The following is a 13,481-nucleotide window of genomic DNA, read 5'->3' on the forward strand; positions in this document are numbered from 1 at the left end:
ATACTACAAATATCTACAACTATAATAAGAAATTTGAAACCTTATTTAATTAGATTCTAATCCTAATCTAATCCGTGGATTACTCAATTTTTAGGGATAAAACGTCATTAAGGATTTTTAAATCTTAATAATTTAATTTAATCAAATTTAATTAGTAGGGCCTATTGCAATTAAATCATAAATCATTATTAGGTTTTCGAGTTTTTACGGCACATTCATTACACTCATATAACAATTTGCTTTTCCAATTTTTTTCTATGACTTATGGTATTACCTTCACACATAAAAAAAAAAAAGAGCTTTGCTATTTTGACACTCTTAGTATATACACCATATACTACACCGTATAAAATTGTAAAGCAAAACATTCATGCACAAAAATCAAAGCAGAATAAACTATTAAAAAACAAAATTTGTATCTTGTATGCATACTATTACGGTGTACACCCTCCGGTCACATTTACAAGCAAAAAAAATGGTTTTCACGATTATTAAGAAATTCAATTAAGTGTAGTTAACTTTTTAGATTTTGGAGAAAACATTGATTAAATTTACTATAATATCCTCTTTATTAAATTTAATGAAGTATTGGAAAATGAAATATAGGGGTATCTTAGGAATTACAGCATTAAATGATTTAGTAATAATTGATTTTTGCTTATAATAGTGACCAAGAATTAGATCATTTTTTTTGCTTATAATAGTGACCGGAGGGTGTAAGTGTTAAAAATGGGTGTCATTATATCTTTTCCCAAAAAATAAATGTTCCTTAAGTTTTACAACCCTTAAATCTATCAACTTATATTTTCAATGCAGGAATCATTAAATTCGTTGAAAAATGTTTTTCACCAATAACCCTTTTAATTTCTAAGACCTACGTAATACTCTATCTTCTTCTCACAAATTGTTTTATACGAGGTTACTCATTTCAACAGGTAAACATAATAATAAAATTGTTTTGTATCCTTTCATTTTTTTCTTCCCTCCATCAAAATAAACTTGCAAAATCAAAGCCACACAAAATCAGACATGAAACATAACACAAGCACCAAGTAAATCAATCTTAAAAGTGGAAGAGATAAACCACCTAAACTGCGGAGCATCGATGAAGAAACGATGGCAGTGGACCTTACAAACTTGCGAAGGAGAGGGTGGTGCGATGGAGGTGTGTGTGCGTCGAAACATCGGTGATGCGCAATGATGACTGGAGCAGTTCCAGTATGCATGGTGATGATGACGGCGGTGGGTAAAATTTTTCGGTGAGGTAGAATTTTTTTGTTCGCGATTTCAACAATTTTTGTCTTTGTTTATATAGTTTTTCAGATTTTGTGATGTTCAGGGTGGTGGTTTGATTTGTGAAGTGTAATAGAATAAAAGTTGGAGGTTGATGAAAGGATAAATGTGAAGAGTTTTGGTTTATTTTTCTGTTTTTCTATCTTCAACCCCTGTGCTTGGGTGGTTTGATTTTCTGTTTGAGGTTTGATGGATGTGAGTTTATTATAGTGAAAAAGGAGATTTTAAAATTATATTATATTCATTTTGTCATTGGAACCGTAGCTGTTGAAGAATGACAATCGTATGGAACTTGGCATATAAGGCAAAGGTGAAGATTGCGACGCCGTCTACGTTTCTACCGTAAACGACCAAACCCCTAAAAGTATGTTATGTTTTCAATCACACTTATGCTTACTTGTGCTCACTTATCTAATTTAATTCATACTTTATTGTGCTTCGATATCGACATATAAATTTTTTCAAGGATTAGAAACAAATTTATGATCAATTTTGAAGTTGTATAGCTTGATTTTATTGGAAAGATGCCCTTTTACAATATATTGAAAAAATGTAACCTTTTATTTATTTTTTTATGTGTTAGGTTTTTGGTGGTGAGACATAGAGATTTGAAGGAGATTGTGAGTTAAATTAAGGATAATTTAAAAAAAGATGCCGTTGCTAGAGATCAAATTTCTCGGATGTTTCAGATGTGAATTACTTCCATAATTTCTTTCATTTTTTATTTATTTTTAATAAATAATAAAGCTTTATGTTTTATGTATACATATTTTCAATGAATCGAGTTCATTGTCATTGTATGTTCCAAAGCAATGATAATCATAAACAGTAATTATATTCTATTAATTTTAAATATAGCGTATCACTTTCTATTGTATCAATACCAAATCCATTCATCTTTTTCATTAACGTGTGTAGAAAAAAAAATATTAGTTACGTCACTTATTAGAAAACTTGATATAATCATTATATATTTATCAATTTTATTTATTTATGATGTTCTTTTTAAAAGATATATATTTGGTTTACATAATTCATGTATCAGACAATTTCTCTTACTAATACAAATCCTAAACCCTATAAATATATGATGATGTGTAATAAATGTTTTTGTTGGAATTTATGTATGAAAAACTTTATCAATAATAAAATATTTTTTACAATTTCTCTTGCAAATGCAAATCCTATACCCTATAAATATATGATCATGTGTAATAAATGTTTTTGTTGAATTTATGTGTGAAAAAATTTATCAATAAAACTTATAACATAAACCTGTAAATAAGTATTTTGGACTATGTTTAAATTCAGTGCTCGTGCGTTCACTCGGTATTGGTGTTACCCGTGCATTCACACAGTACTGGTGTGTTACCCGTGCGGACGCACGGGTGTTGGTGTATTACACGCGCGTTCACACGAGTATTGGTGTGTTACGCACGCTTTTGTTTTCAAAATGTAATAAAATAGTTTTAAAAAAATAAAATGAAAAAAAGAGAAAATTACCACCCAAAAATAATTTATTATTCTTAAAAAAAATAATAAATTGGTTTCAATATTTTCTTACATATATAAATATATATTTTAACTTTCCATAAAATTGTTTTACCACACTTAATAATATATAATTTAACTTTCCATCAAATTGTTTTAGCAAAATCGTTTTCCACATATTTTTAAAAACATACTTAAGTAAACTCGAAGTGATCTTATATGTGTCATTTACTATTGTTTTGTAAAATCAATTAGCTTATTGGATTTGTTCGGCTGTAAAAACTTATAAGTTTAGTAAATATCAAGTTTATTCTCTATGTATTTGTTTTCATTAAAATGTAAGAGATATTGTTGAATTTGTATTTTAAAATGGATTTGATGAAATGAGAGTCTAAGTTAAGATGTCTTAAACTTTATCTAACACAGTCAAGATCATTTTTATTGTGAAAGTGCTTTTTAAATGAGAATATTGGTCCTGCAAATCATGCAAGTAAAGCAACAATTGATTGATCTAGATCTCATGCTTTTCCATTTCTCATTCTCAATGCCTTTGTGATTAGTGCATTTTCATTTTTCAGTTGGAATAAATTGATCGCTGGAAGAGAATGGAATGGGTTGCTCCACAATAATTATAGTTATGAGCAACTCTCACATTTACAAAAGTAAGAAAAATTATAGAATTTATAGGCATGCATATAAATTGAAACGGAGAGAAACCAATGGCGTATACATTTGTAAGATTGATATCTTAGCAATGCACTCCTAACCTAAATGAAACTATATAGCTTTTTATTTGCATGATAATTGTTAGTAATTTATATGAGATAACATCTCATAATAATATTTTAGAACATGTTGGTATATCTTCCATGGTCAGTTTTTAATCTTAGAGTATCTTCTAAGATTAGTTTTCAAATTTTATAGTTATTGTCATGATTTTTCTCTATTTATTTAGGATAAGTCTTGTACCTCTACAAATAGGGATTAATGTTTAGTCTTTTACATCAAGTCAGTATCAACTTATCAAGTTATTATCAATAATATTAGATGTTATTATTTATCACTTCATTTTATCTAAAATCATAATTCCAACAATCATGATTATATGAATCCTAGAATAGGCAGGTAATGCCTTTTTTTAGTATCAAATAATTGATTAAACCATAATTCAAATACATGATGTACCAGTAGGAATATAGTCACAATCCAAGAAACCAAGACCGTTCATTGGCACATCAGGTTCAACAAACTGTCATACAACTTGTGACCCAACCGACTCAGTGATCACACGGTTTCCACGAACTTCAGTTTCGGAGATGCTCACGCCTTGGTTTCTGGAAATGTCTGAGATGTCGTCGCAGTTGAGAAGAACGACAATTGTGTTTACTGCGGCTGTTGATTGCATGACAGAGGCGGGATTTCCTTGATTTGGGTTTGTCCTAAGGTTTGATTCTCGGTTGCCTGCATGAGAGATGCGTCTCTTGATTTGATTGGTTGTGATGCTAATTTTGCAGAGACGTTGAAAACGCCGCCGTATTTGATATGTTGTTGCTTCTTAGACGATATAAAGTATTGAAATATGATATAAAGTATTGAAAAAAACATTGATTGATCATCTTCGTAGATAAAAAATATCGCAGCTCAAAACAAAATTGCATTACTTGACATACCTGCATAGCTACCACAATGGTCCTTAATGTACTTTCCACATTTGTACATAGCTACCTCTAAATCTCCTGAAATAAAAAAGAGAAAAATTAGATCAAAACAACATGGACATGGTTTAATAGTATATCAGTGGCAGAGTAGAACACCGCAACGTAATCTCACTGGCTTACCCGGATTAGTTTGACAAATTTTAACAGTATATCAGGTCATCACAAAAGTGGTTGCAGATTTTGGACAACATATCATATGCACTTCCAGGCCACTCTGCTGAGTTCTCTCACAGTAGTACTATCTTAATCTTTTCTTTCACCAATCTTAAGTTGATTGAAAAATCTAAAATCTGTTTAAAAATAATTCATAATGTCAAAAATAATTAAACACCATAAATCTTGATATTCAATTTTGCAGCATTATGAAAATGAATGAAACACTTACCTGATTTCATAGGAAGTGGGCTTTAAGCCCTAATGAAGGTGCTGCTACCCTAAAGGGTGGCATTGAGTTAATTGTCGAAGACGGAATTCGACATTGATTACATTAGTACAATTCACAGCCAACATAAATAATCATTAGATGAAAAGTAAACCTTCAAAAAAATTATTTATAACCTGCAATGCAACACATCTCTTTATGTTTCAAATGAAGTGAAGACCTTCAAAAAGCTAACCGAAGCTACTGAAATAATTTGTTTCGTACTTTTTGCGGCTCCGTATTCTTGAACAAATCATACATTAGTTTATTATTACGAATTACTAAACATACCATTCAAAACTGATAAAACAATATGTTCAGAGTCAAGTGATTGAACCATTCAAATGTACAAAAAGAATCTAAACTTTTTCCTGCAACAAAATGAGATTAAACATTATCAACATCAGAAGAAAAAAAGAGAAACTTGAAACCGAAAGAAAAAATGAGATCCAACAAAGATACCGAAAAATGATTAAGAATTCAATCTATTTGGCAATTTCAAATCTATAACAATTCCTTCACATCCTGCACTTTCTTCATTGTGTTACCCACCTAATAAGAATCATAACAATTAGTTAAGCATAAGTTATAAAACTTAAACAAATCAAATACAATAGAATAAGGTATTAACAAAACATAAATTGAAAATTTCAAACAAAAATCTTTTCGAATCGGACCATCACCACACTCGTCGCTGGAAATCTGTTTACACCACATACAAACTCATCTGTTTCCAGGATGACACACTAAAATGACAAAAACAAATATAAATTATGGCTAACAAAATAATAATGACAAAACATGGTTTCAACTTTCAAAGATCAGGGTTTCATATTCATTCTCTGCAATTAATTCAGACCAAACTGAAACATGATTATGAGTCCAAACTATCAAGGCGCTTAACACATGTTCAAAACTAAACAAAATTTTCAAATTATTAAAACAGAAACATTACTTGCAGTAGCAGGTTTAGCAATCTTCATTTTCAACACTTGTTCCTTACATGTCTGTTCAATTAAAAACCAACTAAACACTTAGCACCTTCGAAGAACTTGAATTATCAAATAAACCATATAAAATAATTACCTGTGAATGACAACAATAGTATTTTCCAGATGCTGCAACCATGAAAAAAATTACCTGTGAGTGTGAATGACAGCAAAACCAAAGACCAACTGAGAAATATTGTATCAAAACTGAGAAATATTGTATCATAAAGACTAAGAAAACCAATCAACCATAAATACCGACAAAAACAAAAGGAAGATAAACAATAAATATATTGAAAACATAAAAATAGCATAACTCTAAAAAAATCAATACATACCCTGGACTTATTTTTACTTGAGTAAACTACATCTTTCTCAGACATATCATCAATGCAAACCCTAAGCCATGGAGGCGTTGGATCTGGAAAAAAAAATCCTGTTAATACACAAATAATTTTAGTCCATGCCTTGTTAGAATCATAACTCACCGGTAAAGACCATTGTTCACGTTAAAGAACCACAAATATCAAACACAGAAATCACAAACATCAAGAAACCTAAAAGTTGTTCATCATTTTCAATTTCACAAACCCTTCAGAAAGTTTGAGAGAGAAGAAGAGAGATTAAAGAGAAAGTAACATACACTCGGAAAGATATCACCCAGCTTTGCCGATTCAGAGTTGTTTCAACTCAACATTCATCATCAAACGTTCAAAACCCAACACCACATCTTCAAACGCGAACAAAGGAGATGAGTCGAACTAGAATCGAAGCAGAAGAAGAGAGAAAAATAGTTGGTAACATGTTTGGTAAGGAGAAGAGAGATTAGAGAGAAGTTGAAAGGATAGGTTATGGAACCCAATGTTAATGAACAAAGATAATGAATCGGTACAGCAGACTGAGCAAAAGGTAGCATTGTGCAATGTATAAGCTACAATAGCAAAAGGTAGAAAGCTTTATTTTTTAGTTGGGAGTAAAAACGTAAAAGGCAACCAAATGTTGGAAAGAAGGTATAACATAACGAAATAGGGTTCTAATATAGAAGAATAAGTGTATTATAAAAGTAATGGTTTAGTCCAAACACAAATAGCATACGGGTAGAAAAAGACATGAAAAGTGGGAAAAGTGATAATGTGGCAAATTTTAGAAAAATGGTAGAATAGGTTTTTCCACAACCATTGTTGTTCTTATATGGTAGATTCAAATTCTCTCCAATACCTTTTGATTTGAAATTTTTAAGTTCTAATTCTAATTCTTGATATTCTTAAATCTGATTTTTTTTAATTTATTTATTACTCAATTCATTTCACAGAAAATATCACGTAAAAATTGATTGATATAGAAAAATTAGATTAGCATGTTTTCAATTGCATTATATATATATATATATATATATATATATATATATATATATATATATATATATATATATATATATATATATATATATATATATATATATATATATATATATATATATATATATATATGAGGAGGGATATATTTACTCCAAAAGTAAATTATTAACACTTACTCCAGATCTTAACCATTAATTCTTTTCAATCTAATGGTTAAAATTAATGAGTAATTAAATATGGAGAGAGAAAACTAATACTCCCTCCGTCCCAAAATATAAGAGAAAAAAATGCATTTTTCTTGTCCCAAAATATAAGAGAAAAAATTATCTTTCATTTCTTTCAAGATAAAATTAAATGCAAATTGCATTTAACTTACATTCTCTCTCATCATTTCCATAACTTACAACCAATTAGAATTTTTTTATAATTTTCCAAAGCACTTTATTTCAAGAAAATTATAAGTCAAATAAATGTGTTTTTACTTTTCTTAATAAGCGTGATTTTGTTTTTTTCTCTTATAATTTGGGACGGAGGGAGTACTCATTAATTTTAATCATTAGGTTTAGAAGAATTAATGGTCAAGATGGGGAGTAATTTTATTCTTGGAGTATATATATATATATATATATATATATATATATATATATATATATATATATATATATATATAGGAACGTATCAAATGAGAACTTTGGTTATTATAAGAACTGAGAGCTTGTAATAATAACCATACGATTTAAAATCAATGCCTCATATTTCACTTAAATTTTAAGAGACAATAATTAATATATAGTTTCTGGTTTAAATATATATCACATAAATTCATATCTGAGCATTGATTTTAATTCGTATGGTTGTTATTAAAAGTTCTCAGTTATTAAAATAACCAAAATTCTCATTTGATACGTCCCATATATATATATATATATATATATATATATATATATATATATATATATATATATATATATATATATATATATATATATATATATATATATATATATATATATATATATATATATATATATGTGTGTGTGTGTGTTGTCTACCTAAATTTAAATTGAGAAATTGAGAAATAAATTGATATGGTACTATTATATTTGAATATTTTTAAAATGGCAATAAGTTCATTAATTTTGTGTGTTATAATCAATTTCTAAATTTAAAATTTACTATATGTTTAGTGAGTACATGATTAATAAAAAATATTTTTTACTTTTTTTTATTAAAATTATTTTAACTATTATCTTTTCCATCTCTATTTTTTTTTAAATAAATCAATTCCTTATTTATAATGAATATTTTTTCCGTTATCTAATTAATCTTTTGTTACTTAAATAAGCGGATAAATAATACAATATCAAGTCATTGACATCAGTCCGTATAAGGTTTAATATATATTGATTTTATTTTATTTTCTTAAATAAGTGTTGTTCCGGACCGGCCCAATTATCTGAAATAGGCCCAATCCACTCTATTGGCCCAACGCGTCCTGGCCCAAACATGCGACAGCAAGCTTCCGATATGTTCCGAGCACACAACAAGTTAGGGCCGAGCACGCTGAAGTCGAGTGCTCGGCAACGGCTAGCTTCCCGTGTCTTCTGGCCGCTATTCACGCGTGGATCCCCAAAAAAGTGGACCTAACCGTTACAGAACTCTCCCATAAATAGGCCTCTGACCCCAGAGGGTAAGGTAATCATTTTTTTCAACCCAAATTCTCTCACTTTTCTGTTGTACCTTGTTGTCCAAACACTTACTTTGGCATCGGAGTGTCTTGCAGGTACAACCACCTTTTTTCTCTCAACCGTCCAGAAGTTCAAGCCTCATAGTTGCTGGCCACCTGTTCTGCTCGTAAAGATCAATGGCACCCTCGTCGTCCCTCCACCTAGCAACACTGTTCTACATCCTCGTGACGGTCTCACAGCTTCTCCCTCCCCAAAATATATCTGCAATAACGCCGCCCATCACCACGGAGAAACCAGCGACAAAGACCACCACGAAATGGGTCCCAAAAACCTCTTCTCGACCAAGGGTCCAAACCCCCTGACCAGACCATGGCTTCCGTCTTAGCCGACCTTACGCAAACGAACGCCCTGATCCAACATCAGAACGATCGGATTGGAGCGTTGGAATAGAAACGGCGTTCCAAAACTCCCCCCGGCCACAGACCTCGCTCCCAATGCGAGGCCGCGACCAAGAAGCGCCATCGCTCCCCCTCCTCGAAGGAGCGCCCAGGTTCCATTTCCAAGAAAGGTCGTGACAACCATCGCTCCCGACACCGCTCACCATCTCCCCAATCGAGGAGAAGGTCTAAGTCGCCCCCCGGGAGGCACGACGACGGTCATAGACGTCACAGGCGAAGCCGCAGCCGATCTGTCACACCCATCCTCAGTGACAAGGAAGAGGAACGTCGGGGTCCTTTATCCCACGCCATCTTGGAAACACCCCTGCCGGTCGGTCTCAAAAAATCCCACCATTGGGCACATACGACGAGACGACCGACCCTGACGAACACATCGAAAACATCGACGCCCTCCTAGATTACAGAGGAGTACCGGGCACAATCAAATGTCGATTGTTCCCGACCACGCTGCGCAAAGGAGCCATGACATGGTACAAGAGTCTTCCCGACGAGTCTATCACGTCATGGAAAGGGCTCGGAAAACTTTTCTCCCGACATTTCACGGCTTCCCGCATGCATCCAAAATCGGAAGCCTCCCTGGAGGCCATCATCCAGGGGAAGGACGAATCACTCCGAGCCTACATAGAGAGGTTCAACAAAGAGGCCGTGCAGGTATCCACAACAGTCCACATGAAAAAGTTCTTGCTCGAGCGGGGCCTCCGACCACCTTCAGATTTCGCCAAAGCCGTCGGGATCGAGACGCCGGCCACTTTGGACGCGTTTTTCCTTAAAGCCCAGACGTATATACAGTATGAAAAAAAAGAAGTCGCTCACGCGGTCCGCAACTCCAGACAGAAAGAAAACACCAAAGGCGCCCGTTATATTTAAACCCTAAATATATGTATGTTGCAAATTAAGTCACATTATTTAATATAAATTTAAAATTTAATAATGAGATTTAAATAATGAGAATAAAAATATATGTAAGCTGCAAATCAAATCACATTATTTAATATATATTTAAAATCTAATAATGAGATTTAAATATGTTAAATTGTATTATAATAAATCAGGTTGTAATTTGATTTAGTCTTACAAATATGTAAATAAAATAATACTTATTAATATACAAATTTTATTTTTATATTATTAATAAAGAATTGTATTACGATTATATGATTCCCTTTCTTTTCAATTTCAAAACAATAGGTATATTTATAAGGCACAATCAAACAACCCCATTGTTTGATAGAGTTTTTAAAAAATGCTTATTATTAATAAGGTTATGTTTAACATGTATGTTTTTGAACTTATTGTTTATAAGCTCATATACTCATATGATAATAAAAAAATTATTTTATGAATTTTCTATGGGCTGATACTAATTAAAGTACATACGTCCTACGGCCTGAGACTAGTTAATTTTATTTTATTTAATTTTTTTATTATTAAAATTGACAATGTCTATGGGCTGAGTCTACTTAATTTGTTTATTATTATTATTATTATTATTATTATTATTATTATAATATATATATATATATATATATATATATATATATATATATATATATATATATATATATATATATATATATATATATATATATATATATATATATATATATATATATATATATATATATATATATATATATATATATATAACCATCACTATATTATATTTATTTACTATATATAACGATATTGTGCGATCCGTATGAACGCACGAGTGGATGACTACTTAATTATTTTCTTTATTTATTATACTAAAATTTACATTTTTTAACCATGATTTTATTCTATTTATTTACTATTCATGACGATATTGTGAGACCCGTGTGAATACACAGGTAGATGACTACTTAATTATTTCATTTATTTTTTTTTACTAAAATATAGATTTTTGACGGGACGAAATTACTTCATTGATATATATTTTATATACATTTCTTAATCATTGCTATACTATAGTTATTTATTCTTTATAACAATATTGTACAACTCGTGCAAACGCACGGGTAGATGACTACATAATTATTTTATTTGTTTTTCTACTAAAATATACATTTTCGACGGATTAATACTACTTAATTTATATATATATATATATATATATATATATATATATATATATATATATATATATATATATATATATATATATATATATATATATATATATATATATATATATATATATATATATATATATATATATATATATATATATTTCTTAACTATCGATATTATATATTTATTATTTATAACGATATTGCGCGACATGTACTAGCGGGTAGATGACAACTTAATTATTTCATTTGTTTCTTAACCATAACTATATTATATTTATTTACTATTTATTACGATATTATGTGTTCATTTATTTTCCTTAATTTGTATATCTTTTATAAACATTTCTTAATCATCACTATACTATATTTATTTACTATTTATAATGATATTGCGCGACCCGTGCAAACGCACGGGTGAATAATCGATTTTATATACGTGTTTGAGTGAAGTGTACTACACAATATATTCATATATTTTTCAACATAATTTCTATGCATATCCTGATAACTACTACAACCTGATAAATTAAAGGCTTAACTGCAATTTTGGTCCCCCTATTATCCATTTTTTTGTGTTTTGGTCCCTCTATTTTAAAATCCGGAATTTTAGTCCCTATATTTTAGTTTTTTGAGGATTTTGGTCCCCCTGCAAATTCGAAGGCAATTTTAAATGAAATGAAGCTCACATTGATGATGTATTACTGTCAGTTCAACAATGAACTGTTAAAAAAAACTAATTTTATTTAAGATTTATGTTGAATATGTCATCAATTTGAGTTTCATTATATTAAAAATTGTCTTCGGATTTGCAAGGGGACCAAAATTCTCAAAAAACTAAAATAAAGGGACTAAAATTCCGGATTTTAAAATAGGTGGACCAAAACCCAAAAAAACGGATAATAGGAGGACAAAAATTGCAATTAAGCCTAAATTAAATTAATATTTATATGAAAATCATTATTTAAGATATTTTTTTTCTTTATATATATAAAATGTTCCTCTCATCTCTCATTATAAAATTTTCTCACTTGATATGCTCCCTATAAAATATTTATTTAACATTTATATCAACTTTGTTTGACCCGTACGAACGCACAGGTCTCTTACTAGTAATCAAAATAAAACAAAACTAACAATTTAAGAATAGTCTTGATTAAGACAAATTAAAGTAATGGATCTAGGGGTGGCAAAACGGGCCGTGGCCCGCCGGGCCGGCCCGCGCACCCACCAAAAAATGGCGGGTTGGGATATTATTAGGCCCACCGCTCGCCAAATCCCTCCCCGCCAACACCTGCCGCCTGCCATAGCCCGCCCTGCCAATGCCCGCCGCCCGCCAAAGCCCGCCCCTCCTTCAAAATTCGCTCTTTTTTAGTTAATTCTAGTAATTCCAATTCTTGATGGTTTATTTTATTTATTTATTTGTAAATATATGTAATATTTTTTTAAGTAAAATTTGTTAAAAAGTTTGTTTTATAAAAATTATTTTAAAAATTAAGTGAAAAATTTAATTAAAAGGTAAAAAAAACCTATTAATCTATTAAAAAAATGAAGAAAAAATATAAATAAAAATAGGCGGGCAAGCCCGCCGCCCGCCAATCCGCCATCTTGGCGGGGCGGGCATGATTTTTATGCCCATTTCATTTGGCGGGCATGCCCGCCCCGCTCATTTTCTAGCGGACTTAAGGCGGGGCGGACGGCGGGCGGGGCGGGCGGCCCATTTTTCCACCCCTCAATGGATCTATGCCATTTAATTCAATTTTAATTAGTTAAAGGAATAGATTTTTGAGTGCTTTAAAAACAAGCAAATTATGCTTACTCTAAAAACTAACCGAATCCACCTTATGCCCTCTTACTTTCAAACTTTATTCCTGACCAATTGTGCTATGTTATTTATATAAAATAAAAAGGCAATTGAAAGTATATAAGAAAGAGCAAGTATTTGTTATTATTTTAACATAATAAATATAAATAAATTAAGAGTAAACTATTATATTTCAAAATAGACTTGAAA

The 13,481-nt window shown here is 30.7% G+C and overlaps 1 long non-coding RNA gene across 7 annotated transcripts; it reads right to left on the bottom strand.

Moving 5' to 3' along the window:
• Positions 1–4,202: 4,202 nt before the first annotated feature.
• LOC131635783 (uncharacterized) lies at positions 4,203–6,891 on the bottom strand. 7 transcript variants are annotated; one of them, XR_009293872.1, is made up of 8 exons: positions 6,556–6,891; positions 6,251–6,333; positions 6,010–6,041; positions 5,879–5,930; positions 5,386–5,475; positions 4,888–5,294; positions 4,623–4,792; positions 4,203–4,520 (listed from the first exon to the last, which is right to left on the bottom strand). It is a non-coding gene; the product is annotated as an uncharacterized LOC131635783 (long non-coding RNA). The 7 variants fall into 7 exon arrangements; XR_009293870.1 differs by having other exon boundaries at positions 6,010–6,063; XR_009293869.1 differs by having other exon boundaries at positions 5,386–5,930.
• Between the last annotated feature and the right edge of the window lie 6,590 nt (positions 6,892–13,481).

This window comes from Vicia villosa, unplaced genomic scaffold (genome assembly GCF_029867415.1).
Source record: "Vicia villosa cultivar HV-30 ecotype Madison, WI unplaced genomic scaffold, Vvil1.0 ctg.001544F_1_1, whole genome shotgun sequence".
Taxonomy (NCBI): domain Eukaryota; kingdom Viridiplantae; phylum Streptophyta; class Magnoliopsida; order Fabales; family Fabaceae; genus Vicia; species Vicia villosa.